This window comes from Triturus cristatus, chromosome 3_2, assembly GCF_964204655.1.
Source record: "Triturus cristatus chromosome 3_2, aTriCri1.1, whole genome shotgun sequence".
Lineage (NCBI taxonomy): Eukaryota > Metazoa > Chordata > Amphibia > Caudata > Salamandridae > Triturus > Triturus cristatus.
Window position 1 is genome coordinate 652,595,126 of NC_140584.1, and position 15,536 is coordinate 652,610,661.

General features: G+C 51.2%; 1 protein-coding gene across 1 annotated transcript in view; it reads right to left on the reverse strand.

Moving 5' to 3' along the window:
* Positions 1-15,536, reverse strand: part of UNC80 (unc-80 subunit of NALCN channel complex) — a 3,271,126-nt gene that overhangs the window by 393,210 nt on the left and 2,862,380 nt on the right. The gene's annotated exons all lie outside the window — the stretch shown is intronic.

Sequence of the window (15,536 nt, forward strand, 5' to 3'; positions counted from 1 at the left end):
GAACCTCCAAAGGTTCAGCCACAGTCATATCAATATTTTTGTGGCTGAAACCGCAGATGATTCAAGTTCTTTTTTTCTATTTTGGTATCTTTGACAGATTCATGTGGTTCATAAGACAAAGTGGATCTACAGAAGCTAGTTCCTGAGGAATTAGCAAACAACTTACTTACCTTAGGTAACGCCTTATCTGGTAGGGACTCTCTATAGCTGCACATTCCTTACCAAAGAATTATCCCCAGCCGTCTGACTGGCTCTGGACATTTCTCATAAGCAGAACGCCTGCATGCCGGTAGGTGGCATTGCTTGGCTCGGCATGGCATCATTGGGGTCGTCCACGCTTGAAATGATGATCGCGGTGTGATATAGGTGCCACGCAGGCATGCTGAAGTCAGTTACTTTTCGCAACTTTCCACACCAGAAGAGCTGAGCCACGAAATGCACTGGAGAACTAGGACCCTGAAGAACAAGTTACTTACCTTCGGTAACGATATATCTGTAAGAAACATTAGTTAGTTAGATTCCTTACCTTAGATTATCCCCAGGCGTCAGGATGGATCCGGAAAGATTTTTCATCAGCAATACCCTTGCGCGTCGCTAGGCGTCGTCTACGGCTCCGCGTCCGTCGTCGGCGTCATGATCGCCGGGATTATTTCGTCGGATTACTTAGACGCAGCTCTCGCGCACTGACTTCAGTTCTTGTACATAGCTTTCCGCGCCAGGAACGCAGAGCCATGCAAGAAACCGACACTGGTGCCATGAATCTAGGGCCCTGAAAGGGATAACCTTAACCCTAGATATCAGTTCGCAGAACGTGGAGGATGGGTGGGACGGTAAGGAATCTAACTAATTAATGTTTCTTACAGATATATCGTTACAGAAGGTAAGTTACTTGTTCATCTGAAAGAAACACGTTAGTTAGATTCCTTACCTTAGAACCTCCGAACCAAGATCACACCAGGAAGTCCTGGAGAACGGAGCGGCCAAAGAAGCTGTCTCTTCTGACTTGGCTGTCCAGGCAGTAATGCTTAGCAAACATGTGCAGCGAGGCCCACGTTGCTCCCTGACAAATGTCCTGCAGAGGGATTCCCCGTCCCAGGGCAGTAGTAGCCGCTGTGGCCTGAGTGGAATGAGCCCTCAGCCCCACAGGAGGTTCCTTCTTAGCCAAGGAATAACAGGCCTTAATGCACAAAACGACCCACCGAGAGATGGTCTGCTTGTGCACTGCCCGCCCCTTCTTAGCGCCCACGTAGTCAACGAAGAGTTGGTCGTCCACCCGGAACTGTTTCGTGCGGTCCAGATAGAAGGAGAGCTCACGTTTTGGGTCCAGACGGTGGAGCCTCTCTTCCTCTTTCGAGGGATGTGGAGGCGGAAAGAAGGTGGGCAATGTAACAGACTGGCCGATGTGAAAGGCAGTAACTATCTTAGGGAGAAAGGAAGGACGAGTCCTGAGAACAACCTTGTTCGGATGGACCGAGAGGAAAGGAGGTTTAGAAGAAAGAGCCTGGAGCTCACTCACTCTTCTGGCAGAGGTGATGGCAACCAGGAAAACAGTCTTAAGAGTCAGAAGACGAAGAGGACAATTATGAAGTGGCTCAAAAGGAGTGCACATCAGATAGGTTAACACCAGGTTCAAGTCCCACTGAGGCATTACGAAAGGGACAGGAGGAAACATGTGAGTAATGCCTTTAAAAAATCTAGCAACAACAGGGGACTTGAAAAGAGAAGGCTGATCAGGAAGCCGTAAGAAGGCAGAAACAGCTGAAAGATATCCCTTGAGGGTGCCCAGAGCAGAGCCCTGCTGGGCCAGGGAAAGAAGAAAGAGGAGAACTTCAGAAAGAGGGGCGGAAAGGGGATCCACAGCCTTTGCTGTGCACCATGCCACAAATTTGTTCCATCTGCAGGCGTATACCTGTTTTAGTGGAGGGACGACTGGCTGTCAGAATGACATCACAGACTTCAGGAGGCAAGTCAAATGACATCAACTGACGCCACTCAATCTCCACGCTTGGAGGTGGAGGCTGGGCAGGTTCGGGTGGAGCACCGTCCCCTGCTACTGCAACAGAAGGTCCTCCTGAAGAGGCAGGCGGATCGGGGGAGCGATCGATAGACTGAGTAGCTCGGGATACCAGTATCTTCGTGCCCAATCCGGAGCCACCAAGATGACTTGGGCCCGGTCGCGCCTGATCTTCTTCAGCACTCTGGGCAGAAGTGGTATAGGCGGAAAGGCGTACCACAGACAGCAACTCCACTCGCGACGAAAAGCATCTCCGAGCGAGTGCCGCCTTGGAAACTCCAACGCGCAGAACTGGTGACTATGCGCGTTCTCTTCGGTGGCGAATAGATCTAACCAAGGCTCTCCCCACTGCCGAAAGAGGCCTTGCGCCACGTCCAAGTTCAGACGTCATTCGTGATCCATCATGCACCGGCGGCTGAGTTCGTCTGCTCTGGCGTTCAGAGAGCCCGCCAGATGTTGAACCACCAGGGTGATGCCCTGACGTTCCAGCCATGTCCAGAGGCGCAGAGCCTCCTGACAAAGGGTTCACGACCCCACCCCGCCCTGTTTGTTGCAGTACCACATGGCTGTGGTGTTGTCCGTGAACACCTGCACTACACTTCCATGGACAGAGGGAAGGAATGCCTTCAGCGCAAGTCGGATCGCCCTCAGCTCCAGAAGGTTGATATGGAGCCGATACTCCGCCGGAGACCAGAGGTCTCTGCTCTCCGCCTCTCCCATGTGGCCCCCCCATCCCAGGAGGGACGCATCCGCCACTACTACGTGCTCCGGTTGGGGTAGGGAGAGGGATCTGCCACTGACCCAATCGCGGTCCGTGAGCCACCACTGCAACTGTCTTGCAGTGCCCTCCGAGATCAAGACATGGTCGGACAGGTTGCCCCGATGCTGGGACCACTGAAACTTCAGGTCCCACTGCAGAGCCCGCATCCGCCATCTGGCGTGATGCACCAACAGGATGCAGGAGGCCATCAGACCCAGAAGCCGCAGCATCTACCTGACCGAAACCCGGGATAGAGGCCGAAAGATGGGAATCAGAGCCTGAATATCCTGGACCCGCTGTTCCGGAGGATAGGCCCGGAACTGCGCCTAGTCCAGAACCGCTCCTATGAAGAGGAGCTTCTGGGAGGAACTCAGATGTGACTTCGGCACATTGATGGAGAACCCCAGCAAATGCAAGAGTTCTGCCGTAGTCTGGAGTTGGGAGACGACAGCCTGGGGCAAGCCCGTCTTCAACAACCAGTCGTAAGATAGGGGAAGACTGGAACCCCTAATCTGCGCAGATGAGCTGCGACCACCGCCATCACTTTCGTGAACACCCGAGGGGCACTGGTGAGGCCGAAGGGGAGCACGGTAAACTGAAAATGCTCTTGGCCATCCGTGAACCGCAGGTAACGCCGGTGGGCCGGCAGGACGGGGATGTGGAAATAAGCGTCCTGCAAGTCCAATGCTACCATCCAGTCTCCAGGGTCTAGGGCAGCCAGAACCTGAGCTAAGGTGAGCATTTTGAACTTCTCCTTCCGGAGGAAGGCGTTGACGCTCCTGAGGTCCAAGATAGGGCATAGGTCCCCTTTGCCCTTCTTGGGAACCAGAAAGTAGTGGGAATAACAACCACAACCTACTTCTGGACCAGGAACACGCTCTATGGACCCCTTGGCCAAGAGGGCCGTAACTGCCTCCTGCAGAAGTTGCAAGTGATCCCCCAAAATCCGGTGGCATGGCTGAAGGGGTCGCCTCGAAGGGGAGGGAGTAGCCCCTTCCGACGATTTGCAGCACCCACCTGTCCGATGTGATGGTACGCCAGTGGAGCAGGTGGTGGCGAACTCTGCCTCCCACTGGCGTGGAATGGGCCTGAAAGCTCGGACTAGGAGGGCTTTAAGGCGGATGCTGCTGGGGTAGATGTGGACGGACCGGCTCGTTGTACCCCTGCTCCGCCTCGGCGGAAACCATGTCCGCGGCTGCGTTGAAGTTGCTGCCTGTGGCTAGACGGACGTGAGGGAGCACCCCTTCCTTGGCCACAAAAGGAGAGAAAAGCGGAAGTTTGCGGGCGCGGGGCCGAGAGGCCCAAGGACTTGGCTGTAGCCCTGGAGTCCTTAAAGCGCTCCAGCGCACTATCCACTTTGTAGCCAAAAAGGCGACTGCCATCACAGGGCATGTCCATGAGGGTGCTCTGGACATCCCCGGAGAAACTCGTGGACCTCAGCCAGGCGTGGCGACGAATCGCCACCGTGGTAGCCATTGCCCTGCCTAGCGAGTCCGTTGTGTCCAGTCCACATCGGATTGCATGCCGTGCCGCATCCCGCCCCTCGGCAAGAGCCTGGGCGAGCAGTGTCCTGGCCTCCTCCGGACACTGGGGCAGCACGTCCTCCACCGTATACCACAGGGAGTGGGAGTAACAGTCCAAAAGGCACGCGGTGTTGATAGACCGCAACCCCAAACTAAGGGAGGAGAACAGTTTCTTCCCAAACTGTTCCAACCTTTTGAATTCCTGATCCGGGGGAGCGGACGGGAAGGAGGTCTGGGAGGTAGAGGCCTGGATAACCAGGCTCTAAGGCGTGGGGTGCAATGACAGAAAACTGGGGTCGCCTGGTGCAGGGCAGTGGCACCGGGCCACGTTCCGGTCCACAGGAGGAACTGTGGAGGGCTTGGACCAGGTGCCCTTCAGAACGTCACTCAGTGCTTCATTGAACTGCAGCAGAGGCTCCGAGGAGCTTGCTGACGGTTGAAGCACTTCAGTGAGGAGATTAGTCCTCACGGCCACTGCAGGCAGCCCCATCCCAAGGGCTTCGGTCGCCTTGCGCAGCATCACAGAAAATGTAGCACCTTCCTCCAAAGCCATGGTCGGAGGAGAGATGAAGCCAGTGTCAGGGGAGGTGTCAAGACCACTGGCATCCCCCAGTTCGTCTGCCCAGTCCTGAGATAACTGGCCCTGCCAGGCCAGAGGGTCCTCAGACCCCTCCCAGTCATCACTGTCATCCGATTCATGGTATACAGGTGGAAGGATCGGAGCCGGGCGGAAGATGAATCTGTCACCCATCGGCGTCATATGCGGCGCTGCTCTGACGCTGGGACCGGACCGGGACTAAAAAGGGGATCGGCGTCGTCCAAAGGCGGCGCCGGGGGCGGCACCGGAGGAGTCGGCGCCGGCGCCGGCGGAGGGGTATTGAGGTCGACCGGCGCCGACTGGGATCCAGGCCTGGATCCCCCGGGGGCCTGCGGCGTCGGGACCGGAGTCGACGACGGCGCCGGAGCCGGAGCCGCCGGCTTGCTAGGCCTCCCAGTCGAGCCTGCGTGGCCCGAAGGCACGCCGGCAGGTATCGATGGCGGAGCCAGGTTCCTCATGGCCTCAAGGAAGTCCCTGACCTCTGCCGGAGTCGCGTCAGACCCATGGACCGGAGGGTATGGGGTCGGACGGGACTCCTGCGGCTTTGACGGAGCCGTGCGGGTGGTGCCACCCGAACCCTCAGCTGAGTTGCGCGACCGGCGAGGGGAGCTCGAAGATGATGTCGCCTCTTCGACATCTTGCTATGCTTCGACTTACCGGATCGTGAAGACTTCGACCCCGACGAGCGGTGATGGCTGCGGTCCCTCGACCTCCTCCACGACTGCCGGAACTCGAGCAGCTTGCGGGGCCGCTCCTGCCTAGCCTTCGACATCAAGGCCTGGCAGTCGAGGCACGATTCAGCATCGTGGTCGGCCCCAAGGCAATAGAGGCACCAGAGGTGGTGATCCGTGACCGACATCAGTCGGTGACAGGTGTCACAAGCTTTGAAGCCAGGCATCCCTATCGGCACCAGAGTCGAGGTCGACGAAGAATGGAATCAAAAGAGTTAAAAAAACTTTAGTCAAAAAATGACTAAAAGGGTATGCTCTTCCCGGATCGGCGCTTACTGGGGCGGAAAAAAGAAGAACTGACGTCAGCGCGCGACATCAGGCGATGACAGGCGTCACAGGCTTTGAAACCAGGCATCCTACCGGCACCAGAGTCGAGTCGATAGACCAAAATAAGTCAAAAAAGTTAGTCAAAAAATCAAAAAATGACTAGGGGTAAGCTCTTCCCGGATCGGCGCTTACTGGCGAGGAAAAAAGAGGAACTGACGTCCGCGCGCGAGGGCGGCGTCTAAGTACTCCGACGACGTCATCCCGGCGATCACGACGCCGACGACGGACGCGGAGCTGCAGATGACACCTAGCGATGAGCAAGGGTATTGCTGCCGAAAAATCTTTCCGGATCCAGCCCGACGCCTGGGGATATTCTAAGGTGAGGGAATCTAACTAACGTGTTTCTTTCAGATATTCTATTTTTGGGTCCAGACAGTGAAGTCGCTCCTCTTCCTTGGAGGGAGGAAACAGAGCGTAAAAAAAGTAGGCAAAGTGATGGATTGGCTTACGTGAAATGGAGTGACCACTTTCAGGAGAAAGGATGCTCTCATACGAAACACTTGTTTGTCTGGGTAGAGGTTCAGATAAGGAAACTTGGATGACAAGCCCTGAAGCTCACTGACCCTCTGGTTAGATGTTATAGACAACATATGTTGCAAACCTTTCAAAAACCTATGTACAATAGGGAATTGAAAAAAAGGGGTTGATCAGGCAACTGAAGAAAAGCAGAGATTGCAGAAAGGTATCCCTTCACAGTGACCAAAGCGGAGGCTGCTAGGCAAGGGAAAGAAAGAACAGGAGAACCTGAGAAAGGGGGCAAAAAGGTGATCAATGTGTCTTTCGGTACACCAGGACACAAATTTTGCCCAACGACACGCATTAGTCGTCTTGTTAGTGGGAACGCCTGGCTGCCAAAATAATGTTACAGACTTCGGGAGGAAGGTCGAAAGCTGTCAATTGTCGCCACTTAATCTCCACTCAAGAAGGCGGAGCATTGACAGGTTCAGGTGAAGAACCCTCCCCTGCTGCTGCAACAGAAGATCCTACCGAAGGGGTAGCCTGATGGCCATGCTTAACAGCTTCAGATACTAGATTCTCCCCGCCCAAACCAGAGCCACAAGGATAACTTGGGCACGGTCGTTCCTGATCTTCTTCAGAAAGTTGGGTAGGAGTTGTATGGGCAGAAAGGTGTACAGGAGGTCTGAGCTGCACTTGAGATGAAAAGCTTCTTGAGCAAGAGCTTTGCAAACTTCAGCTTGCAGAACTGCTGACATTGTGCATGCTATGTGGTGGTAAACAGATCTAACCAAGGCTTTCCCCACTGCCAAAAGGGACCTTGCACCATCTACGGATGGCTTTACATTCATGTTCCGCTAGGCATCTCTGACTGAATTTGTCTCCGGTTTGGCATTCAAAAAACCCTCCAGATGTTGAACCAACAGGGATATGCACTGCTGTTCCAGTCATGTCCAGAGACACAGTTCCTCCTGACAAAGGGTCCACGACCCCACCCTGCTTGCTGCACTACCACATGGCAGTGGTTTTTCTGTAAACACTTGCACTAGCTTTCCCTCGATGGAGGGTAGAAAGGCTTTCAATGCCAATCGGACAGCTTGGAGCTCCAACAGGTTGAGGTGGAGTCCGGATTCCGCCGAAGACCAGAGTCCTCTGATCTCCACATCTCCCGGATGGCCGCCACATCCCAGGAATGACTCATCTTTCACTACTGTCAGATCTGGTTGGGAAAAGGGAGAGGTGTATGCCACTGACCTAATGATGGTTTTTAAGCCACCACTGCATGTCCTTTGCAATTCCCTCCGAGATCTGGACCATGTCAGAGAGATTTGCATGAAACTGCACCGTCTGTAAATGGAGCCCGCATATGCAAACTGGCATGGGTCACAAGCAGAATAGAGGATGCTATAAGGCCCAGTAGCCTCAGAGTCAGTCTCACCGAAATCCAGGATCCAGGCGGAAACATCGGTATCATAGCCTGAATATCCTGGACTTGTCGTTTGAGAGGATAGGCCAGAAACTGCACCGTGTCCAGAACACCTCAGATAAAAGGAAGTGCCTGAAAGAGAGTCGGGTGTGACTTGGGCACGTTCATAGTGAGCCCCAGCAAAGGCACGAGGTCTGCCGTAGTCTAGAGGTGGGAGACAGCCTGGGGAGAGCCCACCTTTAGCAGCCAGTCGTCAAGATAAGGGAAGGCTGGCACCCTGATCTCTGCAGATGAGCTGCGACCACCGCGATCCCCTTGGTGGCGCTGGTGAAGCAAAAAGGGAGCACAGGGAACTGAAAATGCTCATGGTCCACCCTGAACCTCATGTAATGCTTGTGGACAGGCCGTACGGGAATGTGAAAGTATGCGTCCCTCAAATCCAATGCCACTATCCAGTATCCATGGTCCAGTGCAGACAGGACATGAGCAAGAGTAAGTATCTTGAGATTCTGCTTCTTGAGGAAGAATTTGAGAGAGTGCAGATAGAGGATAGGACAAAGACCTCCATCCTTCTTGGGCACCAGAAAAAAGTAGGAATAACAACCATGACCTATTTATTGCTGTTGGCACTCTCGCTATGGCTCCTTTGAGCAAAAGAGCCATCACTTCCTGGCAGCGAAAAGATAGGTGGGCCTCCATCAGCCAGTCATAAGTAGGTGGCATGGAGGGAGGGGCAGTCTTGAAGGGGGGAGTGGAGGGAGGGGCAGTCTTGAAGGGGGGAGTATAGCCCTCTCCGGACAATCTTCAAAACCTACGTGTCCGATGTACTGCCAGCTGGGCGAGTGATGGTGAATCCCGCCGTCCACTGGGTGCCCATGATGGTAAACGGGCAGACTAGGAGGGCTTGGAGGCTGTTGCTGTCGGGGGGCTGGTGGACTGAACTAAGCGTTGGCCACCCGACCAACAGGCCGGAAGAAACTGTGTCCATGCAGAGGCTGGAAACTTGCTCGCAACGGTGGCTGGGCAGATTGAGACGAGTTGTTACATCTCATCCATGGCCATGAAAGGAATGAAAGATGGATTGAGGGTGACAAGGGCCATAGAAAGGACAATGGCCTGGCCGTAGGCATGCTGTCTTTAAAGTGCTCCAGTGCTGAATCCGCCTTGTCTCCAAAGAGATGGCAGCCATTCAAGGGCATATCCATAAGTGAGGACTGGACATCCCCAGAAAAGCCAGTTGTCCTCAACCAGGCATGGTGTCACAGGGCCACTGTCAATGAAACCATTCTGCCTAGTGAATCGGTGGTGTCTAGTCCAGAATCGCCTGGGCTTCCTCACGGACCAATGGCAGCACCTGCGCAACCGTCTAGCACATGGCATGGGAATAATGGCCCAAAAGGCATGCAGTGTTCACAGACCACAGTGCCAGACTGGCAGAGTAAAACGTCTACTTCCCAAGATTTTCCAGCCTCTCGGATTATCCGCACAGGGGTGCAGTAGGGAATGCGTGTAGGAAGCTGGCTTTTCATGTAGTGATGCCAATGTAAGGGCACACCATGCAAAAAGTCCAGATGACCTTTGTATGGTTTACGGCGCTTACTTCAACAATCCCAAGAGCTCTATTTGTGATAGCGTGGTCAAGCAGCTTAAGCTTATCAGAGAGGAATGTTAAGCATTTGTTGCGTACACACAGTCAATATATGATTCACACGCTCAATAAGAAATCCGAGACCAATGTTTAAAAATAAAGCAGATTTTAATACAATTTAGACACCAAGAACCTTAGAATAACTTTAGTACAAGCAGAGATATCGATTTTAGAAGAAAATAGAAAAATAGCTCTAATAACGGTTTTGAGGCATGAGACTTGAACGCTACAATGTTATCCTATGGGAGAAAAATACATATAGTAAATAGATACATGCAAAGGGTGTTCAGAGGTGCACTTTAGGACTTACAGTGCTAGGAGGCCTAGTTCCAAAGTACCACTAGCAGTTCACTTTACCTGCGCTGGTGTGTCCGGGTGTAGGCCAGGATAGTAGACACCTTGAACGATACACTGTTAACGTCAATAAGACTTGAAACAAAGGATACAATGGTGCCTTGGGGGCAAGTCCGGGTGAACCCAAAGGGGGGCTCAGGTTGTGGGTACTCCTACGCCAAGGGGGCGCAGTCAGAAGTTGTGGACCCGGGCTATGGAGCTCGGGTGCAGGGTGCTTGACTGGTTGCAAGGGGATGGCTCCTCCACCCCAATGGAGATGATAGCTGGTTGTTGAAGTGCTGGACAGTCCTCCAAGTGTTGGGGAGGATGCACAGCCACAGAACAAATCAGGTTTTGGCAATTGTTAAGGAGCAATATCAAGGCAGGGTTTGAAGCCAGGTTCTGTACAGATCCTTGATTCTTGCGGTGTCATCTCTTCTTTGTCCTTCTTCAGTTCCCAGCAAGTTGAATATGTAGTCCTGGTGTCGAGGGGGCCCCTAAATACTAAAATCAGGGTTGTTTTGGAGAGTATGAGGTAGTAGCCAATGGGCTAGTTACCCCTAGGGTGACTACACTGCCTCTATGATCACTTACTCTGAGGAGTGTGCATAGCCGGGACCCAGAAGTCCCTATTTCACCAAACACAAGATGGTTAAACTCTTCTCTGGCTGTTCACTTCATGCTGCCCACCCTAGGGGTGTGGCTAGCCAGTGGGCGAATCACACCTCCTTAATAACTAATTTCCCACCTGCTCTGGTGCCAAATGGGCCCCAGGGCCAGAGGTAGCCTTCCCCAGGTCTGGGGAGAAGCTAGGGTTGCATGTCAAAGGCGGCAGAGAATTTTAAACCTCTGGCTTTGATATGCTAAATTGCAAGCCATCCTGCTAGAGCAGATGAAAACATCTTTTGCTGAACAGGCATTGTTCCTGGCCTCTGAGAGCGTGGGCTTACCCTGACAGAGGATCAGAAGTCCGTCTGTGGTGGCAGGCTAGACAACACCAGTCAGTCACCACACTAAGGGCCTTATTTATGAGAAGTGACGTATTGCTGCGTGAAAACAGCGATACATCTCTTTTCAGTGCGCCCTCCTTGCGACATGATGGATGTGCCATATTTACAGTATGACGCATCAAGTCGCAAGGAATGACAGATACGTCAGTATTACTGACGTATCTGTTGGCGGAAGAGTGACACATTGCTGGGGTGTGTCTGAAAACTGACGCAACTCCAGCAGTGTGTCCTTTCACATGGGGCAAGCCCCGTGTGAAAGGACCTGCGCCAGTCTTACACCTGCTGTGAGGCAGGGGTCAAATATTGACGCAGTAGCATCCTATAAGTGGCGCAGTGATAGATTTCACTGCACCACTTCTACGAGGCTTGGATGAGGGGGAACTCCCACTCTGCATACATTATACCTGACGCAGGTATAATGTAGCGCAGGGGTTTACAAAGTGATGCATCTGCCTAGATGCGTCACTTTGTAAATAGGGTGCAACATGGCGCATTTTTTACACTGCCGGTGCATCCCAAAAAAGTGGCGCACCAGTAGCGCAAAAGTGTTGAAAGGGCTGATAAATGAGCCTCTAATAGACTAGAAGGACTACAGGGGGCACCTCTAAGGTGCCCTACGGATGCATATCTCAATAAATTGGAATTTGGCATCAGTACAGATTTAATAAGACAAGATGTTTGATATCAAACACACTTACTCTCAGTGAAGCCAATATGAAACTGGGAAACTCATAATGACCAGTACAGAGTACATGTCCTCAAAAGGGCTTTCTGAGCACTTGCAATGCCTAGCAATGGAACTAGGCATCACAGGGGCACATCTGCGCGTGCAGATGTATCCTCACATGTATCAATCAATCAATCAAAGATACTTTTATTAATTCTTTAAAAATTATAAAAGGATGGCGAACCATCATAAAATACAGATTCTGAACATTGAATAAGCCTGTATATATAAAAGATATTATTAAACAAAAAACATTATTATTATTATTTTTTTGTGTTATTTTGAAACATTGATCTGGACGAAATCTTAGGGAAGAAGAAAAAAAAAAACCATGATCACAGTAAAAAGTCAATCAAAGAGTTGTATAATTGCTTATCATGAAGAAATGTTGTCCAATTCTTTTGCTGCTATTTTCCAGAGTTTTATGGCGCTACAGGAGAGTGGAATTGAGAGCCATCCAAGACACCTGATGACCGCAGCTCTACATGTTCTGATCTGTTCTTTCCTTAGGATCTACCGAAGAATGGATTTACGTGTTTTCAATAAAATAGGGCATATGCATAATAAATGTAATAGTGACTCCTCCCCTTGACTGCAAAGGCGACATTCCCTCGATGGCCATACGTGTTTCCATTGCGGGGTTAAATCTTTTGAGGGGAATGATCCCAGTCGTAGTAACATCAAGTAATGCTTTTTATGGTAAGAGATATGTTCTGTCAAGTACCGTTGCAGTTTTAGCCTCTGATATGTCTGAATCACAGCCCAGGCGTGGTATTTTTTAGAAAAAGCCTTTTTGTCAGTTGATAGGGAGTTTCTCTTGATTGCGGAATTTACCGCGTTTTTTAATCCAGAATACGTTACTGGTATTGACCAGACCTCCTCTAGTTGTAACGCCGACAAGCATTCCTGCAGAATTCTCGTCGTCGAGTTGGCTTGTCGGGCTTGACTTTCTATCTCCACCCAACAACGATGGGCTCCTCACATGTAATAAAATGCACAGTGCCTTAGGGCTCTAAAGGCCTGCTGAGGGGTGACTCACATATAACACATGCAGTGTATATGGGCATTGCACACAATGAGTGGGCCATGTCTTGTTCTCAAAATGGCTCGCAACATTTCACGCATCTGCCAATGGCGGTCTGCATGAAGTTTGTGTGTGGGTCCCTTTGAGTGGCATAATACATACTGTAACCCTTAAGGACCCCCTTGAGTACCCCTGCCATGGGTACCAGGGGTACCATTTACCAGGGTCTTACAAGGGTGCTAAAGCCCTTGCCAATTGGGTTACAATCAACACTTGTGTAGTTTTAGCGAATGAGCACTGGCACTGGGGCCTGTTTAGCAATGCGCGCTTCCAATGAAAAACATCATTACCAGTAGGCAAATAGTGGGGATGACTATGTCTAAAAGAGGCATTTTCCTACAATGTGCCAGAATTTACATAGGACATTGAGGCTTGGACCACCAAGCTCTCTGGGGTAGGGTGTTGGGTGAGTAAATTTGAGTCCCCTGGATCGAGGTGGTGGCGGCAGGCAATCGCCCTGTTCACAGGAGCCCCTGTGTTGTGCTTGGAAAAAGTCCCAAGCAAGATGTCAGTAAGTGCCTCATTGAAAGGGAGAAGTGGTTCTCATGGGGACCAGCTGAATCACTTCCATCAAGACATTAGTCTTGACTGCCACCGAGGGTAAGATAAGATCCAGGACCTAATCTGCCCTCCGCACCACCATTGCACCACCACCAGGAAACTCCCTCCTCCATAGCCACGCTAGGGGGAGAAAGCATGCCAGTATCTGGAGTAGTATCCAGTCTACTGGCTTCACCCAGATCCTCACACCAGACCATTTGTTCTTCATAAGGCTGCTATTCCTCAGGGTCCAGTGACTCCTCCCATTCTTCCTGAAGTCCTAGACAATAAGATTAGGGTTCAGGATTTGGCCTGGACAGCATTGCTACAGTCTGCACCGGAGCCAGCATCAGATGACGCCCCTCCAGCTCTGTGTCAGAGAATGGGATGAGGATTGGTATGGTGCCTCCAGTGGGCGTTGGCGGCGCCAGAAGTATCGGCCTAGGGGAAGGTCAAGGTGGTATGACTGGCGCTGATCCGGATCCATCTGTGGATCCCTGGGGCCCAACTGGCACCGGAGCCGCTGGCATGGATCCAGTAGGCCCCCTCCCAAACCTACAGGGCCTGAAGGACTGACTGGACTGCCCAAATATAAGGGTCATGACCTCATAAAATTCTTTCAATTGGGTATAGGTCATCACGACTTCTGGAAAGTCGGGGAGGTGCGAAACCGATCCAGGCACTGGTTCAACTGCAGAACCAGGCCTCCAGTGATGATTCTCCCTCAACTCATCATCTGATGAACAAGGTGAAGTCAAAGCACGCTTCGACTTCTTTATCTTCTAGTGGGACTTCGATTTAACCAAATGGCTGGATGATCTGGAGTGCGGTGATGAGCTCGGGCTCCTCGACCTCTCCCGGGATCTTCCTCTTAGTCAGACATCGATTGTTCCAGCATCGCACATCGAGCCGCCATAAGCTTGAGGGATCACTCCTTCAAGGCCTTCAGGTGCATGGCGCAGCAGTCAGGGCAGGTCTTCGGGTCGTGGCCATGCTCGAGGCAATAGAGGTATACAAGGTGCATGTCAGTCACCAAGATCTTTCAGTGACGGGCGTCACAGGGCTTCTTTGATTATATATTATGCCACATCAGGAGGTAAACCTCAAAAAAGACTTTGACAAAACCTATAAAATATTGTCTAAACAGAATCTGATGTGAACGCGCCCAGGTGGTGCCTATAAAGGCATCACAAATGTCCTTTCCAGTGCATATGACGCCAACTACTCCATGTGGAGCTGAACCATGCCATCTACTGATGCGCAGGGATACTGCTCACAAAGCATTTTCAGATCCAGTCTGACGCCTGGGGATAATTCTAAGGTAAGGAATCTGCGGCTGTAAGTCTCTATCAGATCTTTAGCTCTACAAGCTGCTTTCCAAACACATATGAAACAATTTGGAAATTAGCATCTCAAATTTAAGTCCAGACAATAACTTTTGCAAAAGATTTCCACAGAATTGTATGTAGCTTTGCTATCAGCATGAAGGGTACTACTAGTCAAACAAATAGGATAGCTCAGAGGTTAAATGTAACTACACATATATTGTGTCTCGTATTTGGGTTTCCCGGTCCTTTCCAACAGCCTCCCACATTTCAGTAGTTAATAAAATAAGTCTCTTTAAATTGGAGTAATAGTGCCACCTATTATTGATGCCAAAAGACAATTTTGTCCTGTGAAATATTAAAATTGGCTATTACTTAGAATATTATTGATTGGTACTCTAGGATCTGGTAAAGGACACATTGCACCTACAGAGAACAGTTTGAGTCTCTTTTAGGCCTGGGCAAAAATTTCGTTCCGTTCGCGGAAATTGCGATAATTTGACATTTTCGCGTTCCGCGGAGAGCGCGAAAATTTCAAAATTTCCGCTTTCCGCAGCTTGGCAATAATTTGTTTCTTGCTCGCGCTGTAAAATATTACATTCTCGCGCGCGCGCGCGATCGCCTTACCTGAATCCCTGCGTTCGCTGACAAGTTTTCTTGATCCGGTCGCGTTCTCCATGAGATGTTGGATTGTTTTTAGCCATTTGCGCTGTCTCGCGACAGTTCGCGCTCGCAGTGACGTCATGCGTTGTGCGATCACGACTTTCTTCTCGCGATCATGCACCGCGAGACAACTCAAAACAAGATGGCCGCGCCCGCGAGCAACCACATGGGTAAGTTGGCGACCCGCAACCATGCAGAAAATCTCGCGAACATGCGGGAAACAAAATTCCGCATCTCCGCGATATTTCCGCTTGTTTGCGATAATTTTAAACATTTTCGCGATAATTTGCGAAAGTGGATTTCGCAAATTCCGCCCACCCCTAGTCTCTTTGCCATATCATTTTTGCCTGACTCTGAATCCAACTTTGACT